The sequence below is a fragment of the Amblyraja radiata genome, chromosome 1 (genome assembly GCF_010909765.2).
Source record: "Amblyraja radiata isolate CabotCenter1 chromosome 1, sAmbRad1.1.pri, whole genome shotgun sequence".
In the NCBI taxonomy this organism is placed as follows: Eukaryota; Metazoa; Chordata; class Chondrichthyes; order Rajiformes; family Rajidae; genus Amblyraja; species Amblyraja radiata.
This window is the reverse complement of record NC_045956.1, coordinates 99,114,500-99,133,142: the sequence shown is the minus strand read 5'-3', so window position 1 is coordinate 99,133,142 and position 18,643 is coordinate 99,114,500. Positions and strand designations below refer to the sequence as shown.

Below are 18,643 nucleotides of genomic sequence, written 5' to 3'. Positions count from 1 at the left end.
CAAGGAGAGAAGAGACAGAGACTAAGACTTTTGCCTCCATCACAGTGAGGAGGTGCTTGGTGAACTCACTGTGGTGGATGTTAATTTGTGTTTATTGTATATTTTGTTATTTATTGTTACTGTGTATGACTGCAGGCAACGTAATTTCGTTCAGACCGAAAGGTCTGAATGACAATAAAGGAATCAAATCAAATCAAATCAAATTTGACTGGATAGCACGCAAACAACGCTTTTCTCTGTATCAGTCTATGTGACATTAATAAACCAATACTAATTACTGTTATATTACCCATTTACTCATTAGACAGAATAGTACAAAGGTAGGAGTCATAGAACTATACGGCACTCCAGCCCAATGCATCCTAGCTGACCAAGTTGCCTTATCAAGCTAGTACCACTGGCCTACGCATAACCTGTATTCCTCCAAACCTCTCCTATTTATGTACCATCCATCAAAGGTCTTAAAGCAGAAAGGGACTTCCAATTTAATCCTACAACACATATCGAAGAAAGCATACCACTAAGTGACCAAAGAAGAATAACAAAGCCACATTCCCCTCCTTTTTGTGTTAGCTAGATACTGTAGAGCAAACAGGAAGCAACATTGAAGACTTAAAGTTCCAGAAGTGCTTGTCCCTGTCATTGTGACTCTGCTCTGATACTGGACTCATGGAGTCTCATAGATAGGTGCCCAATTACAGGGATGTCAGTCAAATGAAAATGCAAGAGAATTGCTGTGAGGGAGAGAGGTAGTTATAATTAATTGAGTTAACCATTATATGTAATTGTTTTTATGGCTTCTAGTGTTTTTAAGAGTAAAGGGCCTGTCCCACTTTCACGACCTAATTCACGACCTTTTTAACTCGTGGACATTTTTCATCAGGTTAGAAAAAACGCCCCGACCTACTTGATGCCACGAGTACCTACGACTAACATCACGACCTGCTACGACCTACCTACGATCTTCAACAATCTCGTGACGACCATGCTGCGAGTATGAGTCATGGGCAAACTTGGCAGAGGTCGTGAATTAGGTCGTGAAAGTGGGACGGGCCCTTTACTTTGCATTTTTAATACATTGGAATAGTTTTACTTTTGTTTCAAATGAGAGAAATGTTGACAAACATTCATATTGTTTGACAGCTTTGATAGCCAGTGGAGAGGGAGCTATGGATTAATAAACTATTAAAGCATTCTGTGGGAGAGGTTTTTTAAAAAGTCCAGCCCTGTAAAACAGGACATGATTGATAGTCCCTTCACAGCATTAAGCTTTAAAGCCCTGTCCCACTGTACGAGTTCATTCAAAGAGTTCTCCCGAGTTTGCCCTGATTCGAACTCGGAGATTTACGGTAATGGCTGCTCGCAGGTACTCGGGGTTCTCATGGACATTTTTCAACATGTTGAAAAATCTTCACGAGTCTTCCCGAGCTTACTGCGTTTCCCGAATACCCGCCGTTAGTGTTACGAGCCGCTAAGAGTTGTCCCCGAGCTCCGATGTACCCACTACGTTCATTCTACGTGCTTACCACGAGTTTGATTTTTTTTTTTAACTCGGGAGAGCACTTGAATGTACTCATACAGTGGGACAGGGCTATTACACTGCCGTTGTTTAAAAAGATCTTGCCAGATAATCTATTCTTGTAAATATTAACCCAGTGGATCAGGTAGTAATAAGCGTCAGTGGCTTATCACTGCCAGGAAAGTTCATACCAAGTTGACATAATTGTTCTGGTTAACCGCGTAGTAATCCTAGGCCAGATGCTGTTGTAGGAAAAAAAATATTTTCGGGAATTTTGTTTTATGGCTTAACATTAGACCACATGTTTGTGAGTGCAGCTGAAAAAAAAAGTACTTCCTTATTTGCAAAACATACAAGGTTAAGTGGAACATTTTCTAAACACCGTCAAAATTGTTGAAGATATGAGTAATCCCTGGTTTCTCCTTATCTTAAATGTTATAGATTACTCCTCATAACTCTACAGGGAGTTCAGCTGGAAAATATTAATAACAGCCTTATGGGAAAAGCACTGTTAAGTCAAGTAGAAAGTTCATTTTTAAAAAAAAGATATCCCAATTATTACCATTTTTCCAGTGACAGAAGATATGTGCTAATAATTTTATGATAATTGGATATGTAATTTAAACGGGTCTTTTAATCATTCTAGGAATCTGGAAGGGTGCGATAGCAAGTCTATTTTATGCTCGAGTGCTTATGACAAATTCCTGGCAGGTACTGTCTTATGACAGCACAGCAGGACCTGACAGTGTCCGAGAATAGAACATAAGGGGAGGATGAGGCCTAATGGTTATACAAAATGAGCAGCAAGAATTGAAACAAATGACAAAGCAAGTTGGGAGTTGGGAGGAGTGTCCAAAATGGGCTATTGCATTATAGCTTGTTTTTTGGCACCACTACAAACATTTTCTTCCCTGCCACCTTGCGTTTGGCTGCAGGTTGCCGTATGCCTGTGCATGGATCTGCCTTATAAAAGCATACTGTACAAGAAGTGAGGAATATAAATAATAAAAGCAGACAATGGCTAATGCACTTATTCAGCTTGTCCCACCATTCAGGAAGATCATGACTACAAGAAAGAAAGAAAGGCTCACACGTTACATCACACTTTTCTTCTCCCTTTTATAACATCGCCATATGTTCTGTCCCAGCTATTTTGGTGGACCCTGTACATGCTGGGAACCTGTTAAAGCCCCATAGCTTAAATCAGACTTGATAGTGCACCTTTTCCAGTTCCTTGAATATTTAAAAGACATTTGGGCTTTATAGTCTAAGAAAGAGCTGCAGACGCTGGAAAAATCGAAGGTTGACAAAAAAATTCTGGAGAAACTCAGCGGATGAGGCAGCATCTATGGAGCGAAGAAGGGTCTCGACCCGAAACGTCACCCATTCCTTCACTCCATAGATGCTGCCTCACCCGCTGAGTTACTCCAGCATTTTTGTCTACCTGGGCTCTATTGTCAGTGTTTTGTGGGTAAGACCTAAACCAATTGAAATGGGGAGTGTTCGAGTGATCTTTACCCTCACAACAGTTAAGCTACTATCTCATAAAACATTTTCAAGAACTTGCAAGTTGCTGCAATCCTATATGATCATTTTCCCTCCTGGGATAAATAAAGTTCTATCGTATTGTATATTTTTTGATAATTAATTGGATAATATACTTCAATATAATTATTTCTCTTGACATATTTTCCTTTTTTTACCATATATATTAATGTTACTATGTCGTCGACTAAAATTAATTTTCTGGTACTTGACCACCTGGTTCATTTCCTTGTCAAACACTAATCAAAAGATCTTTTGATAAGATAATAAACTTTCGACTCATACTTGCTGGTAAAGGGAACAAACATAATATATAGTTGAACTACATCAGTGAGACCAAGCGGAGACTTGGCGATCGTTTCGCCGAACACCTCCGCTCGGTCCACAATAACAAACCTGACCTCCCGTTGGCTCAGCACTTCAACTCCCCCTCCCATTCCATATCCGGCCTCTCTGTCCTGGGTCTCCTCCATGGCCAGAGCGAGCAACACCGGAAATTGGAGGAACAGCACCTCATATTCCGCTTGGGGAGTCTGCATCCTGGGGGCATGAACATTGAATTCTCCCAATTTTGTTAGCCCTTGCTGTCTCCTCCCCTTCCTCAGCCCTCGGGCTGTCTCCTCCCCTCCCTCAGCCCTCGGGCTCCTCCTCCTTTTTCCTTTCTTCTCTCTGACCCCCCCACCCCCCATCAGTCTGAAGAAGGGTTTCGGCTCGAAACGTTGCCTATTTCCTTCGCTCCATAGATGCTGCTGCACCCGCTGAGTTTCTCCAGAATTTTTGTGTACCTTATAATATAATGTCAATTCTTCTAACCTACATAATTGTTCTGCATAGCAGGGTAATAATTCTAGGCCTGATGCTGTCACAGAACAAAATTATGTTTGGAAATGTTGCTTTACAGCATACATACCATTAGACCACAGGTGATTCACGAGTTTGAGAGTGCTACTACAAAAAAAAAAAATAGAAGTACTTCCTTATTTGCAAAGAAATACAAGGTCAATCTCTCTGGAAACATGAAGGGAAAAGTGTAACATTTGCTAAACAACAAGAGGCCAGAAACCTTGGAGGTGGAATGTAATCTGAATGTCTGGCTTCATAACCCACGAGGGAAAGGTGAGCAGGATAAACAAAAAAATGCTATTAATAACATTTAAATAATGGCAGCATAGTGGCTCAGCTGGTAGTACTGCTGCCTCTCAGTGCCAAATACCCCATGTTCGATTCTGACCTTGCGAGCTATCTGTGTGGGAATTTGCATATTCTCCCTATGAGTTTCCATCGGATGCTTGGGTTTCCCCCCACATCGCAAAGACATGTGGGTATACAGGTTTATTGGCCTCTGTAAATTATTCCTAGAGTGTAGGGAGTGGATGTGAAAGTGGGATAACAGAGAACTGTTGTGAACGGGTGATCGATGGTTGGCGTGGACTGGGTGGGTCGAAGGGCTTGTTTACATGCAGTATCTCCAAACTAAATTAATCAAAATTAAATCTTAGTCTTTATTTCAAACTGGATGGACTATACAAGTGACGCCTCAGTCATATAATTTTTTGATCAGACCCTATCAGGAGGATTGCTTTTAGTTCTAACACAAGCTTGCAGGAGTCATTTATTGACCATAGCTGAGGTGCAACAGATTGACTGGAGCAATACTGGAATTTAAGAGGTTAAATTACAAGTATTACACAAATTATCAGTTTATAAAATTGTGGTGATCTAATGGAATTAGCTAAAAATATAACGTTGCATAATGATGGAAACGTCAAACCTATATTATTGGTTAGAACAAATGGCCATTATCTTTTAAATAGAGCCTTGGTCGTGAGGAGTAAAATCAGAAATGACACAGTATTTTATTCAATGGTGGTGGATATCTGAAGCTTGCATTGAAAGTGCTGAGGATGCATTTTCAAAAACTGCAGTTGATAAGTTTTTGTTAGGGAGGTACAAGTAATAACTTTCGTAAAATCTACATGGAAACACTTTGGGCTTCCTGCTGGAAGAACCCGGACTGTTGCAGTAAGATTATAAGTGATATGAGCAGAATTAGGCCATTTGGCCCATCAAGTCTACTCAGCCATTCAATCATGGCTGATCTATCTCTCCCCCCTAACCCCACTCTCCTGTCTTCTCCCAATAACCTCTGATGGAAAAGGCTGGAGACAGAAAGCTTTTAATTAAATGCAGAACCAAGCAAAGTCAAAGAAACTTGGTTGACAGTAGAACTAATTAAATGGCACAAATCAGAATTTATATAAAAGCATGTTTGCCAGTATGACTGAAGCCACAGTTAGGAGGGAGAGATAGATCAGCCATGCTTTAATGGTGTAGTAGACTTGATGGGCGGAATGGACCAATTCTACTCATATCTCTTGAGACCTTCTGACTCGGTGCCTGTAATGCCTTTGTTTTGAAGGTCTTTGTTGCTAATTCCTTTGCCTAAAATTCTTTGTGAATTAGTTCCAGCCGTTACATATTTTGTGACATTTCTGAACGTTTCATGCCATCTTTTGGGCTGCAAGTGCCTGGCTCGTTTGTACAGTGTGATCCTTCCTTGTCCCTGCATGCCCTTTGTCTTGCGTAGGAAGGAACTGCATATGCTAGTTTACACTGAAGATAGGCACAAAATGCTAGAGTAACTCAGTGGGAAGGAATGGGTGATGTTACTGGTCTTCTTCTGAAGCAGGGTCTCAACCTAAAATGTCACCCATTCATTTTCTCTAAAGATGCTGCCTGTCCCGCTGAGTTACACCAGCAATCTGTGCCCTTTGTCTTGATTGCTTTTGGTCACTTTGCCAGTTCATCAAAAACTAACTGACTAATGTTCACTTATACTGAAACTCTGCTGGTTACCAGACAGACTGCCAGTGACTACTCACACCAACTCTTGCCTCAAAAATTGGCTTGATGATTTATTTGGCCAGTTTATTGTGAGAAATTATGATGGCTTTCTGTTTAAACGAAAGAGGTTGAGTTTAGAAGGATGAGGGGTCGCCTCATTGAAACTTACTGAATAGTGAAAGGCGTGGATAGGGTGGATGTGGAGAGCATGTTTCTACTAGTGGGAGAGTCTAGGACCAGAACTTCGGAATAAAAGGACATTCCTTTAGGAAGGAGATGAGGAGGAATTCTTTAGTCAGAGAGTGGTGAATCTGTGGAATTCATTGTCACAGAAGGCTGTGGAGGCAGTCAGTGGATATTTGTAAGGCATAGATAGATTCTTGATTCATACAGGTGTCAGAGGTTATGAGTGGAAGGCAGGAGAATGATTGAATAATTGAATTTTAGTATGGATTCCTTGACATCATGAAGTGGTTTGAGAGACTGGTTATGGAACACATTAAATCCAGTCTACCAAGCGACTAAAACCCACTGCTTTTTGCCTACCGCCACATCCTATCAAAAACTAGAGAGCGGCTCTGAGCTGCTCAGAGAACCTCAGACTCTATAATCCGACTTTATCTTGCACTAAACATTATTTCCTTTATCCTGTATCTGTACACTGTGGGCAGCTCGTTTGTAATCATGTATAGTCCTTCCGCTGACTGGATAGCTCATAACAAAAAGCTTTTTACTGTACCTCAGCGCACATGACACGAAGTTAACCTTATTCTTCCCACATTCCCTTCCACTCCCTGTAGGTTCCTTCATTCATCTACACAGTGGCCAATTAACAGATCTTTTGGGATGAGAAGAAGCAAGAGAACCCTGGGAAACGTATGCAAAGAAAACCATTAAACTCCACCCAGACAACAGCAGAGGTCAGGATTGTATTTTGGCAGTCGCAAGAACGACAAATGAGTTTCCAAACGTATTTTTATTCAGAAAATATCTTCTCAGTTCACAGGCTCTCACAACACGTCTGGCCACAACGGTGGTCAGCACTGAACTGCCGCGCGAAAGCAAAACCGCTCGAAAACCAGCAGCCCCTCCCGAGTCACATACCGCGGCTTCCGAACGCCGGGTTCGATACCTGCGTGCGCCAGCAGGCGCCGCTACAGTAGCCATGTCATTGGTGCCATGAGGGAGCAGTGCCAGCATGCTGCTAATGTTCTGCAGGTTATTATCTCAAAATCTATTGCCATTCAAAATAAAAATCTTTGTTTTCGTTTGTTAAAAGTCTGTTTAGTGTGCACGTTTCAACACTTTTTTATTTCAATTTCAATTCAGCTGCATGTAAAATGTTTAGAAAGCTGACTGAAGTTCCTGTTTTAAAGTGATTGGCTCCCAAAACGTACAGGTTTGTAGGTTGATTGGCTTGGTATAAGCGTAAATTGTCTCCAGCATGTGTAGAAAGTGTTAATGTGCAGGGATCGCTGGTCGTTGTGGGTGTGGACGGTGGGCCAAAGGGCCTGTTTCCACAATGCATCTCTAAACTATACTAAACAGTGAGATCATTAGATCATTGTGGACAGCAGCAAGCACTGCCCACAAAACTGGTTTTATGATTACTCATTCTTACTCAATCTCCTGGCCTGTTATTGTACAGACTATTATTATTTACAGGCGGAACGGTGGCACAACAGTAGAGTTGCTGCCTTTCAGCATTTACAGCACCGGAGACCCGGGTTTGATCCCGACGTCGGGTGCTGTCTCTACGGATTTTGTACGTTCTCCCTGTGACCGCGTGGGTTTTCTCTGAGATCTTCGGTTTCCTCCCACACTCCAAAGACGTACAGGTTAATTGGCTTGGTGTATGTGTAAAAAATTGTCCTTTGTATGTGTAGTCATAGATTCATAGAGTGACTCGGCCCAACTCGCCTGCACCAGCCAACAATGTCCCAGCTACCCTAGTCCCACTTGCCTGCGCTTGGTCCATAAGCCTTCAAACCTGTCCTATCCATGCACCTGTCCAACTGTTTGTTAAACAATGGGATAGTCCCAGCCTCAACTACCTCCTCTGGCAGCTTGTTCCATACACCCACCTGTGTGAAAAATTTACCCCTCAGATGCCTATTAAATCTTTTCCCCTTCACCTTAAACCTATGTCCTCTGGTCCTTGATTCCCCAACTCTGGATAAAAGACTCTGTTCATCTATCCGATCTATTCCTCTCATGATTTTGTATATACCTCTATAAAATCTCCCCTCATCCTCCTATGCTCCATGGAATAAAGACCCAACCTACTCAACCTCTCCCTATAGCTCACACCCTCTAGTCCTGGAAACATCCTCGCAAATCTTTTCTGAACACTTTCAAGCTTGACAATACCTTTCCTAGAACGATCTCACCAACGTCTTATACAACTGCAACATGACCTCCCAACTTCTATACTTAAAACTCTGGCTGATGAAGGCCAATGTGCCAAAAGCTTTTTTGATCACCTTATCTACCTGCAACTAGACCATCCAGGAACCATGCGCGTGTACTCCTAGATCCCTCTGCTCTACAACACTACCCAGAGGCCTACCATTTACTGTGTAGGTCCTGCCCTTGTTCAATGTTCCAAAACACCTCACATGTTTCTGTGTTAAATTCCATCAACCATTCCTCTGCCCACCTGGCCAATCGATCCAGATCGCAGGGCTCTCACTTAACTTTTTCCCCTGTTGCCAGCCGGGCAAACTTGACAGCTTTTTAGGTTGCCAAATGACAGTTTAGGTGGTCATTTAAGACGGTTTGCATGACGCGTGCGATAATGTGCTCGGACGAAGTGCGTAGTTACCAGTCGGAATTATGCTCATTGAAGCATTCACATATTATGTTCAAGAAGGAACTGCAGATGCTGGAAAATCGAAGGTAGACAAAAGTGCTAGAGAAACTCAGCAGGTGCAGCAGCATCTATGGAGCGAAGGAAATAGGCAACGTTTCAGGCCGAAACCCATCAGTCTGAAGAAGGGTTTCGGCCCGAAACGTTGCCTATTTCCTTCGCTCCATAGGTGCTGCCGCATTCGCTGAGGGGGAGGGGGGAGGGAGGGTGGGGAGGGGATGGGGTGGAAGGGAGGGGGGAGGGGAGGGGTGGAGGGAGGGGGGAAGGGGGGTTAGGGGAGGGAGGGTGGGTGAGGGCAGGGGGGGTGGGGGAGAGGAAGGGGAGAGGGGGGGAGAGGGGGGGAGAGGAAGGGGAGAGGGGGGAGAGAGAGAGGGGTAGAAGAGAGAGAGAGAGAGGGGAGAGGGGAGAGAGAGAGAGAGATGGGGGAGAGAGAGAGAGAGAGAGAGATGGAGCAGAGAGAGAGAGAGAGATGGGGCAGAGAGAGTGAAATGCAACCGTGCGTCACGCGTTCAGAATGTTCTGGAAATGAAGCGTGCGCGTCTCATGCACGAAAGCCATCGGCAGCTCTATGGAATTCAGGGAAGCAGCCTGCCGCATCACACACACACTAACCACCACCCCGTCCCCCCCCCCCCCACACACACACACACACACACACCCACACACACAGTCCGATCTAAGCTGTCAATGAAGACAGCAACATTTTTTTTTTTTAAACTGTCTTTGAAATTAAAAGTTAATGTTAAGAATTAGTGATGTTAAGTGACAAATAATTAAATTCAATTCAATGAAAACCAATGGAATCTACAACCTGGCAGGCTGGGGGGGCAGGGCTGGGCGGGGCCAGGAGGGCAGTTGGGCCAGGTGCAAAGGCATTGTGAGGCATGTGGGCATTGTGACGTCAGCAGCTGGTGAGCACCGTCTATATTTTAAAAATTGAGTTTTGTGATCAATTTTATTCAAAATCTGGGGAAATAATTGACCAAGGAGTGGATTTCTGAACTCATAAGTTAAATCCCTACTGAAATTGTAAAAATCTTCGCGTTTTTGCGTCTGGTTTTCGAGGAGATACGTTTCACATGCAAAATAACACACACACATCCACACACAGTTTTAATAGATATATGATAGATAGATAGATATGATATGATATGATGATTGCAAAAGTTTGTTAGATTAAAGCTGAAATATCTTTTAATTTAGTAAAGAAACCAATAAAAACATAAATTAAATGGAAAATTCAAAGGGTTGTGATGACATACTCGGCCTCATGTTTGCATCTGCTTCTGTGCAACATCCACGTCATGCACAATAACTATGTGAGCCTCGGGCACAATGAGCCAAACAGGATCCCTTTGGCTTACAGATGATCTGACTTATGGTAATCTGACTTTATGCAAATTCTCCTATACATTTTTAAAGCACGAGTCAAGATAGTAATACCAATAATTACTTTGCGAGTCATTAATCACTAGATACAATACGTATTCCATTAATGTAGGAAGGAACTGCAAATGCCGTTTACATCCAAGATAGACACAAAAAGCTGGAGTAACTCAGCGGGTCAGGCAGCATCCCTGGAGAAAAGGAATAGGTGACGTTTTGGGTCGAGATCTGAAGAAGTCTGAAGAAAGGTCTTGAGCCATAACCCTTTCCATTAGTTTAGTTATGGGTAGCATTAGTGTGAATATTCGATAAACTGAAAGAATTATAGCAAGTGTACATAGAATGATATGATATGGGTAACTATAGAAAATGGACATTTCTGGGCTGACGAAAAAATTAGCTTCAGGACAGTTCTCAGTGACAAAACCCTTGTAGCTTACAGGATTGCCTGTGCTGCTTAAAGAAAAATCAGAATTCATGAGATGTATTTCGGGTCGTTTTCCCTCATTCAACCCACAGTCCTGATAGATGAGAGGGAGTGTTTGTTTTTCTTTGGTTCACTTATTGCCAATGAACTAGAGTGTGAGCAATGTACTGAATACAGTTTGTTGATTTATAAACCTCAGGTTTCAAATGAACACGAATGTGACTTAATTTTCTTGTTTGAGGCAGACCAGGAAAACCTGCCATGCTGATAATTTGATTCCATGCTGAGACTTAAAGCAAACAGCGGGGTAAACAATATACCTCATGGATTCTCTGGTGCGTGGAGATAGAATTTCAAATAAATAAAAGGCAAATAATTGCATGTTATGAAAAATCATTAAATAAGCATTAGATTAATTGGGTGTTTGGACTTTCTCTCGTTGCTGTGCTCTGGTGAAAAGGGTTCAGTTGTAGATTACAGTGTCAAGCAACTGTTCTGCTGGAGATTGGTTTTATTTTTGTCTTGTACATAAGGGTAAACTATTGCTCGGCAAACCTGAATAACTAAACCTATAATCCTTCAGTTGTGGAGATTGTATGTATTAATAACATGACAGGAATGGCAGGTGGTGGTCACACAAAGAACTTCCAGAAAAAAATATCAAACTGATTCTCTTCTGGTGTGCCATTCCAAAATCTGGAAAGATTTTTCATGTCCATGTAGATGGAAAAATGGCTTGATTTAAATTCTCCAGGAAATGATTTAATAAAAACTTAGAGGGAGAAATTGTCCTCTTTTTTTGGAAAGCAATACCTAAAAAAAAATCAAATACAAAAATACAACTGACTGCAGACAGGAGACGATTTAAAACAATCATTAGTATCTTTGAATTGATGAATAAAAACCATTGATATGGATGTTTAGGAGCACTTCTATAATTCTTACAAAGTTAGTTGCCAAACCCAGTTTGCTCAGTCTTCAGGAGACGACAGGGCTTAAAACCAGAAACACATATGGGAATTATTGCAGGCAAATGCCCAAGAGGAGCTAATAATGTTTTTCTTCAATTTACCATTATGTGGAGCTGGAGAGTAACTTTGGTTCAGGAACCTTTGATGCCCTATCTGCAACCCTCCTATTATTTCCTTTATGATTAATATACCTCATGGATTCTCTGTTGCGTGGAGATAGAATTTCAAATAATTCAGAGGGGTACTGATTGTGGATGATCAGCCATGATCACCATGAATGGCAATGCTGGCTCAAAGGGCCGAATGGATTATTCCTGCACCTATTGTCTATTATTACCTGCCACTCTCAAGCAGACTGCCAGCCTTTGCTCGAGAGAAAGCTAATCCACCTTCACTTATCAATCACCTCAGTATGGCTGATAGGGAACAACATTTCACTGGCAAATGGTCTGCACACTTCTGCCACTTCTGGGATGAAAACTGACCGGTACCAACTTCTAGTCCTAACGGCCACTGTTTTGTACATAATTTTCACACAATGTATTTTCCAAAATCCTGTTATTTTACCTTTTTATCCATGCTGACATCAAAACAATCATAAAAATAAAATTTGGCTGTAAAGTTTTAAAAACAAAATGAATTAAAAAAAAACATACACCTTACCCATCAAATGATCTACTATCTAAAATAACTTTCATTTACACGGATATCCTTTCTCACGGGCACCTTGGATTTGACTTTTGTTCCTCTTTCTGTTGTTTGTTTTGGATTTCCTGTCAGCGTGACCTTTCCATTTCATTTCCATTACGAACTCTCTAGAAATATTGCAAGCATTTGCGCTGTCAATTCTTCCAATTTCACTATGGTGCAGCGAGAACTGGGCACGTAAACTCCTCTCACTAAAAATACCTTTAATACCACAAAGAAATATATATTTATTACTATTCAGTAATTTATTTATTCTATTATAACTATTCATTATTTATTCATTCAGTAATAAACGATGGCGCAGCGGTAGAGTTGCTGCCTTACAGCGCTCGCAGCGCCAGAGACTCGGGTTCAATCCCGACTACGGGTGCTGTCTATATGGAGTTTGTATGTTCTCCCCGTGACCATGTGGGTTTTTTCCGAGATCTTTGGTTTCCTCTCACACTTCAAAGACGTACAGGTTTGTAGGTTAATTGGCTTGGAAAGTGTAAATTGTCACTGGTGTGGTAGGATAGTGGTAATGTGCAGGGATCGCTGGTGGATGCGGACTCGGTGGGCCGAAGGGCCTGTTTCCGTGTTGTATCTCTAAACTAAACTAACCAGTACTTATTTCTGCTCTAATATACTCAAACATAGCCAACAATTGGAACATTTTTAATATCTTCTCATAACATTTGGCCCACTGAGTTTATTCCGGAAGTCAAAGCAATCTTATCAATCCCATTCCTACACTTATTTCCCTGTAAGCTATTTCCTCATCCGTCCCATTTACATTACCCAACTCCTCTCACTCGTGATCACACTTCCATCACCTACCTATATAGGAGATAATTTACGATAGTCAACTAACCTAACCCGGGATGTCGGAGGCAACCTGGGACCAATGCACTTGCACAGGGAGCTCCAAACAAAGATCAGCAGAGGTCAGGATCAAACCCGGTCGTAGGAGCTACAAGGGGCAGCACTACCTGTTGTGCCACCGTGCTGCCCTACATTTTCAAATTATCATCAATTGTATTGTAGTGTGTTACTGTAAAGCAATCTAACATTGCAGTTAGAGTCCTAGGTTCATACAGCACAGAACTGTTCCTTCGGCCTAATTTGTTCATGTTGTAACAAATTCAGAGTATATCTTACTCTTGTTCAATGTTACTCTTAATCAATGTTTGGCATATTGCACTATTTGACATAAGAGGCAATCAGAATTCATCCACTTGTCATATTTCTGATAAGGCTAGTGAGGATTCTGCAATGTGCTCACATAGTCAAATAGAAACAAGAACTTTGAACCATGCATCTGCCCTGATCATGAAGCATGCATCTACACAAATCTCATTTTTGCTCTTACGTCCCCATCAACTTCATGTCCCCTTTCCCCCCCGCTAATACCACCCACCTACACCAGGATTAATTAACAATAGCCAATTAACCTACTCATCAAGCATCTTTGGGGTGTGGGAGGAAATAGGACTACCCTTTGGAAATCATGCAAGCATCTCGCTGCCCGGAGGTCGGGTTTGAACCCATGACTCCGGACCTGTGAAACAGCAACACTACAGAGTCATTGAGTGATAATGGAAATGGGACCTTTGGTCCAATGTCCATGCTAACCAAGGTGCCCCATCAAAGCTAGTCCCAGTCACCAGTGTTTGACCCTCTAAACCATTACTATCCATATATCTGCCCACATGTTTCTTAAACTCTGTATTGTACCTCCCTGAACTACATCATCTGATAGTTTATTCCAGGTATGTATCAGTCTCTGTATAAAAAAAGTTGCCCCTCAGGTTCCTATTAAATCTTTCCTCTCTTATGTGGAACATATATAGCATTGAACAATGTAGCACAGGAACTGGCCCTTCAGCCCACTAGGTGTAGGATGGAACTGCAGATGTTAGTTTCAACCGAAGATAGACACAAAAAGCTGGAGTAACTCAGCGGGACAGGCAGCATCTCTGGAGAGAAGGAATGGGTGATGTTTTGGGTCAAGACTGTCTAAAGAAGGGTCTTGACCCGAAACGTCACCCATTCCTTCTTTCCAGAAGTGCTGCCTGTCCTGCTGAGTTATTCCAGCTTTTTGTGTCTATCTTCAGCCCACAATGTCTGTGCCAAACATGATGCCAAGTTTCTAATCTCCTCTACCTGCATGTGATCCATATCTGTCCATTCCCTGCACATCCTTGTGCCAATCCAAAAGCCTCTTAAATGTCACTCTCATGCCTGCTTCCACCATCACCTCTGGCATCACGTTCCGGACACTCGCCTCTCTCCGAGTCAAAAAACACATGCCCCACACATCTCTTTTAATCTTACCTTAAACCACTTCTCTCTAGATCTCTATTCCTCAGCTCAGGGAATAAAAGCTGTGTGCATTCTCTCTGCCCATGCCCCTCATCATTTTGTTTATCTCTATAAGATCAGTGCTCAGTCTTGTATGCTCCAAGAGATAAAATGCTATCCTGCCCAACTTCTCCCTATAACTCAGTCTCACAAGTCCTCCCAATGTCCTCGTAAAGCCTTTCTTTCCTCCCGAATGGTATATTTTCTATAACAGGGTGACCAAAACAATACTCCAAGTGTATCTGCACCGACATCTCGTACAATTTTAACATAACGTCCCAACTTCTACACTCAATTCCCTGACTGATGAAGGCCAAAGTGCGAAAAGCCTTCACTGCACTATCTACTTGTGATGGCAATTTCAACAAACTATTTACCTGTACTCCTAGGCACCTCTGTTCCACAAGACTCCCAAGGGCCTACTGTTCATTATGAATGTCCTACGCTCTTTTTACTTCCTAAAATGCAACAACTTGCACATCTGAATTAAACTCCATAGAGTTTAATTAATTTGATATGTTTCTATGTCTGGAAGACGACAGTGGTGAATTAACCCATCACTGTGATGTTCCAGACTTCCAACCTTGTACAGGGTGACCATTGCTCTGTACATCTTCAACAAGATAATGCACCAACTCACTTTTTCTCTTAATCGTTACCCAATGTGATTAAAAAAAAACATGAAATGTATTATTACTACAAATTATATGATATTTCTGCATTAGCTCTGTACAATTAATATAAAACTTTATCCCCGAGTCAAGTTTGGTTAGTAGGTTATTGATCTGAAGATAGAATTGATCTGTAGAGTGACCTCAGGCCTATTGTTGCATTTTAAGATTGAGAAAGTCACAGTTAAAAATTGGTTAGTTTTCAACTCATCTTTTACAATGTCATTGTGATCAAAACACTCTCTTCCTGTAATCTAGATGTGATCATATCAATTCATTATTACAAGCAGAATATCACCGTATACCACATGCAGCCGACTGCAACTTTTGAAAGCTATGAGGTTCAAAGTCTGAGCCATAAACGTGAGCAGTAATCTTCATATTTGCCAGGGCGCATTTTTTGAAGCAAACCTGCTTGTTAACTCATTAGGGTGTGGCCTGATCACAAACCATATGTTAGTGATAAAACCTTTTTCTTAACATTACCAGCATCTGACCATCTCATCTTTTTGATTTCCCACCTGTGGCATTGTGACTGCAGCAGGAACGCATTTAAAGATTGAACAATGAATTGTACAGCAAAACCAAAAAATAGCGGAAGTAACATGAAAACGTACACTTTCACATTCACATATTCTTTCTATCAAAAGTGGCTGCTTGGCTAAAGTCCATAACGCAACAATTAACTTGTGAAAAACATCCTGATTCTCAGTCGCTCTACTACCTGCCGTAAACATGCACATTAAGGTGCTACTTACAGGCAGTGGAAGCTCAAGGTGTGTACTAACAGAACAAGTCAGTGATCCGCTCCATTACCGAGGTGAATTTTCCAAAATACATGTCAAGCACGAACCGATAATTTCCTCGGGATTTCAGAAAGCATTGACAGCACCATCCATCCGCCAACTCATAGTAATAGGTGTGTCACCTTGGTCTATTTATCTATTTGTTCAAATGTAATGAAACGAGGAACCAGGAAAGCTGCTGTATCACACATTAATTATTAAACCAGCTGAAAGTTCTCACTCAATGACCCAAGATAAAAGATTAGTTTCTGTACCTGAGGTTTAGTCTTGTTCAGTCAAGGAAAAGCTGCCTGATTATATGTTCTCATGGTTTGGTTTCCTGCACACCTTCTGCATTTGAATTTGAGATAAATGTTCCAGCCTGCTCGGTGCTAGATTTGCATGACCTCTCATATTGCTACATTTGGCTAAAGTCATTGGTTATTAAAATACCATGTGACTGGCAATCAAAATAAAGACCTGTCTCTTCATGCACATCAACCAGCAAATCCTTTAACCCTTTCCTTGGTCTCTACCTTTGGGAAATATTTTGTTGAACACAAAACACTGATCTAGCAGATGATTTATAATCACATTTAACTGGTATAGCTCAGATTTTCTTCACAATACTGTTAACCTAAATTAAAAGTAACCCAAAATTAGATCTGCTTAACCTATTGATTGAAGTTTGCAAGTTTATGTGCGTCATGAATGATGATTACGTACAACAGGACTAACCTTATACTTTTCTTGAGATATTGTGACCTTGTGGAAAATATAATTAGTCCCTCATTTATTTCATAAGCACACATCATATGTTGTCAGACCTTAATGATCAGACCAAAATGAATATTGACATTTATTTCCCAATGAGAGGACTACGTGGAAGTTGAAAGGACAGAGCAAATGATGAAATCATTCCATTTACATAGCTTTGATATGAAATAATATTTCCTAATTTTTTTTTTAACTTCTCCTAATCATCTCTGTTCAAATGATTTATGATTGATAATCCTCTACATAATTTCTCTCCCTTCAATCCTTTGATATTGAAATTGATAATTGAAAAGTCAAAGCTTTGGTAACTTTCTGGTACCATGGCCTGGCGACTCTTGAGTATGGACTCAGTGGGCTATTTCTAAGCATTCTGTACTTAACCGGGGAATGTAATTATGTATGGCAATGCTCTTACTGACTGATGGAAAATGGATGGGGACCAAATGTTGTTGGATCCTATACACAGTTTCCAGCTTCACCCACCCCTCCCTGCTAGCTCTATTATAACATCTGCTTTGTTGAGAAGATGTTGAGTTGATTGAATATATCCTTTTTTATAAACCAAATATAAATGTAATCAATTATTTACAAAAATAATATGTACAATACAAAACAATACCAACAATCCCACCACCGTAGTACAAAGTAAAACAAATATTCTTAAATATCAAATATATTGAGTATTAAACAACAATGTTACAATCCTTGTCAAGGATACATTCCACCCCTCGCTGTGCTCAGCAGTCCTGGAAATCCCCCAGGGTGCCCGTGGACAGCACGTAGTCCCTTCTCTAATACCACCCGGGCACGGACGTAACCCCAGCAGCTGGCTTGGGTGTGGGGATTGCTGAGGACTTGATGCAGTACTGACTTGAGCCTGTTAATTGCAGGAAGACACTTAGACGTGAGGAAGTAAGCCTCTTGTAACAGGATGTGCAGTCACTTACCTCCATCTGAATATTTCTGGCCCCATTCAGTAGTTATTGCTGATATGAGATGAGTTTATAGTGTTGGTTAAACATCAGGGGGAAATGGCTAAGCTTTGTTTAGTTCATAAAATTGCTATTCCCTGACATTCTTTGGTTAAGAGTTACCTGACAATCTAGATCTAGAGATTGTCCAGGTCCTGCTGTGATCGCCATTTTTCCTGATTATAGGAGTTGTGATCAGAACTGAACACTTTTGGATGATCATGAAAATCCCAGCTCTTTCAGATGTCTGCCAATACATGACATCTGACAAATGTCTAAAATACAAAAATATGCTGGAAATTTGATGTACAAACAACAAACGCTGAAAATACACAGAGGTCAGGGTACTATACAATCCATGTCAATTGGTGCTAGAGGATGAAGTGCCGAGCAGGAAGGCAGTACAATTCTGTGCTTGCTTGTTTCCTTGGAGCATACCTATCCTGTGACTGACAGGAAACTGCGTACATACCAGTGACACCAACGTTGCACATACTGTATATGTTGCACAATATGTAGCAGCATCCCGGTGAAGACTTCCTGTTCACGTTTCTTGCTATGAGTTCTGCATGGCATTCCCTTGCATTGCAAAAGAAAACAAGAATTAAATGGAACAGATGATCAAATCAGAATCCTGCTGTGATCTTTATGCTGTAACATGTTCTACGCAGAGATGCCTGTCCTACTGTAGATCTGCAATCATTTTATTTTACTATTCAGGGGAATAGTTTTAGGTTCATAAAGATAAAGATGTCATTACTGCACATTGTAACACGTTCCTTTTCAGGCTTGCAGTGCTTGTCCCAATACTCACTCCCAGGTGGAGCACA

At 41.3% G+C, this 18,643-nt stretch overlaps 1 protein-coding gene across 2 annotated transcripts in view; it reads right to left on the bottom strand.

Moving 5' to 3' along the window:
- LOC116976797 (uncharacterized protein C4orf19 homolog) overlaps window positions 1–16,495 on the bottom strand; it is a 28,511-nt gene extending 12,016 nt beyond the window's left edge. Inside the window, exon 1 of one of the 2 annotated variants that reach the window (XM_033026719.1) lies at window positions 16,341–16,495. The gene's annotated coding sequence lies outside the window, so the exon portion shown is untranslated. The other variant, XM_033026728.1, reaches the window with a different exon arrangement.
- Window positions 16,496–18,643: the final 2,148 nt, after the last annotated feature.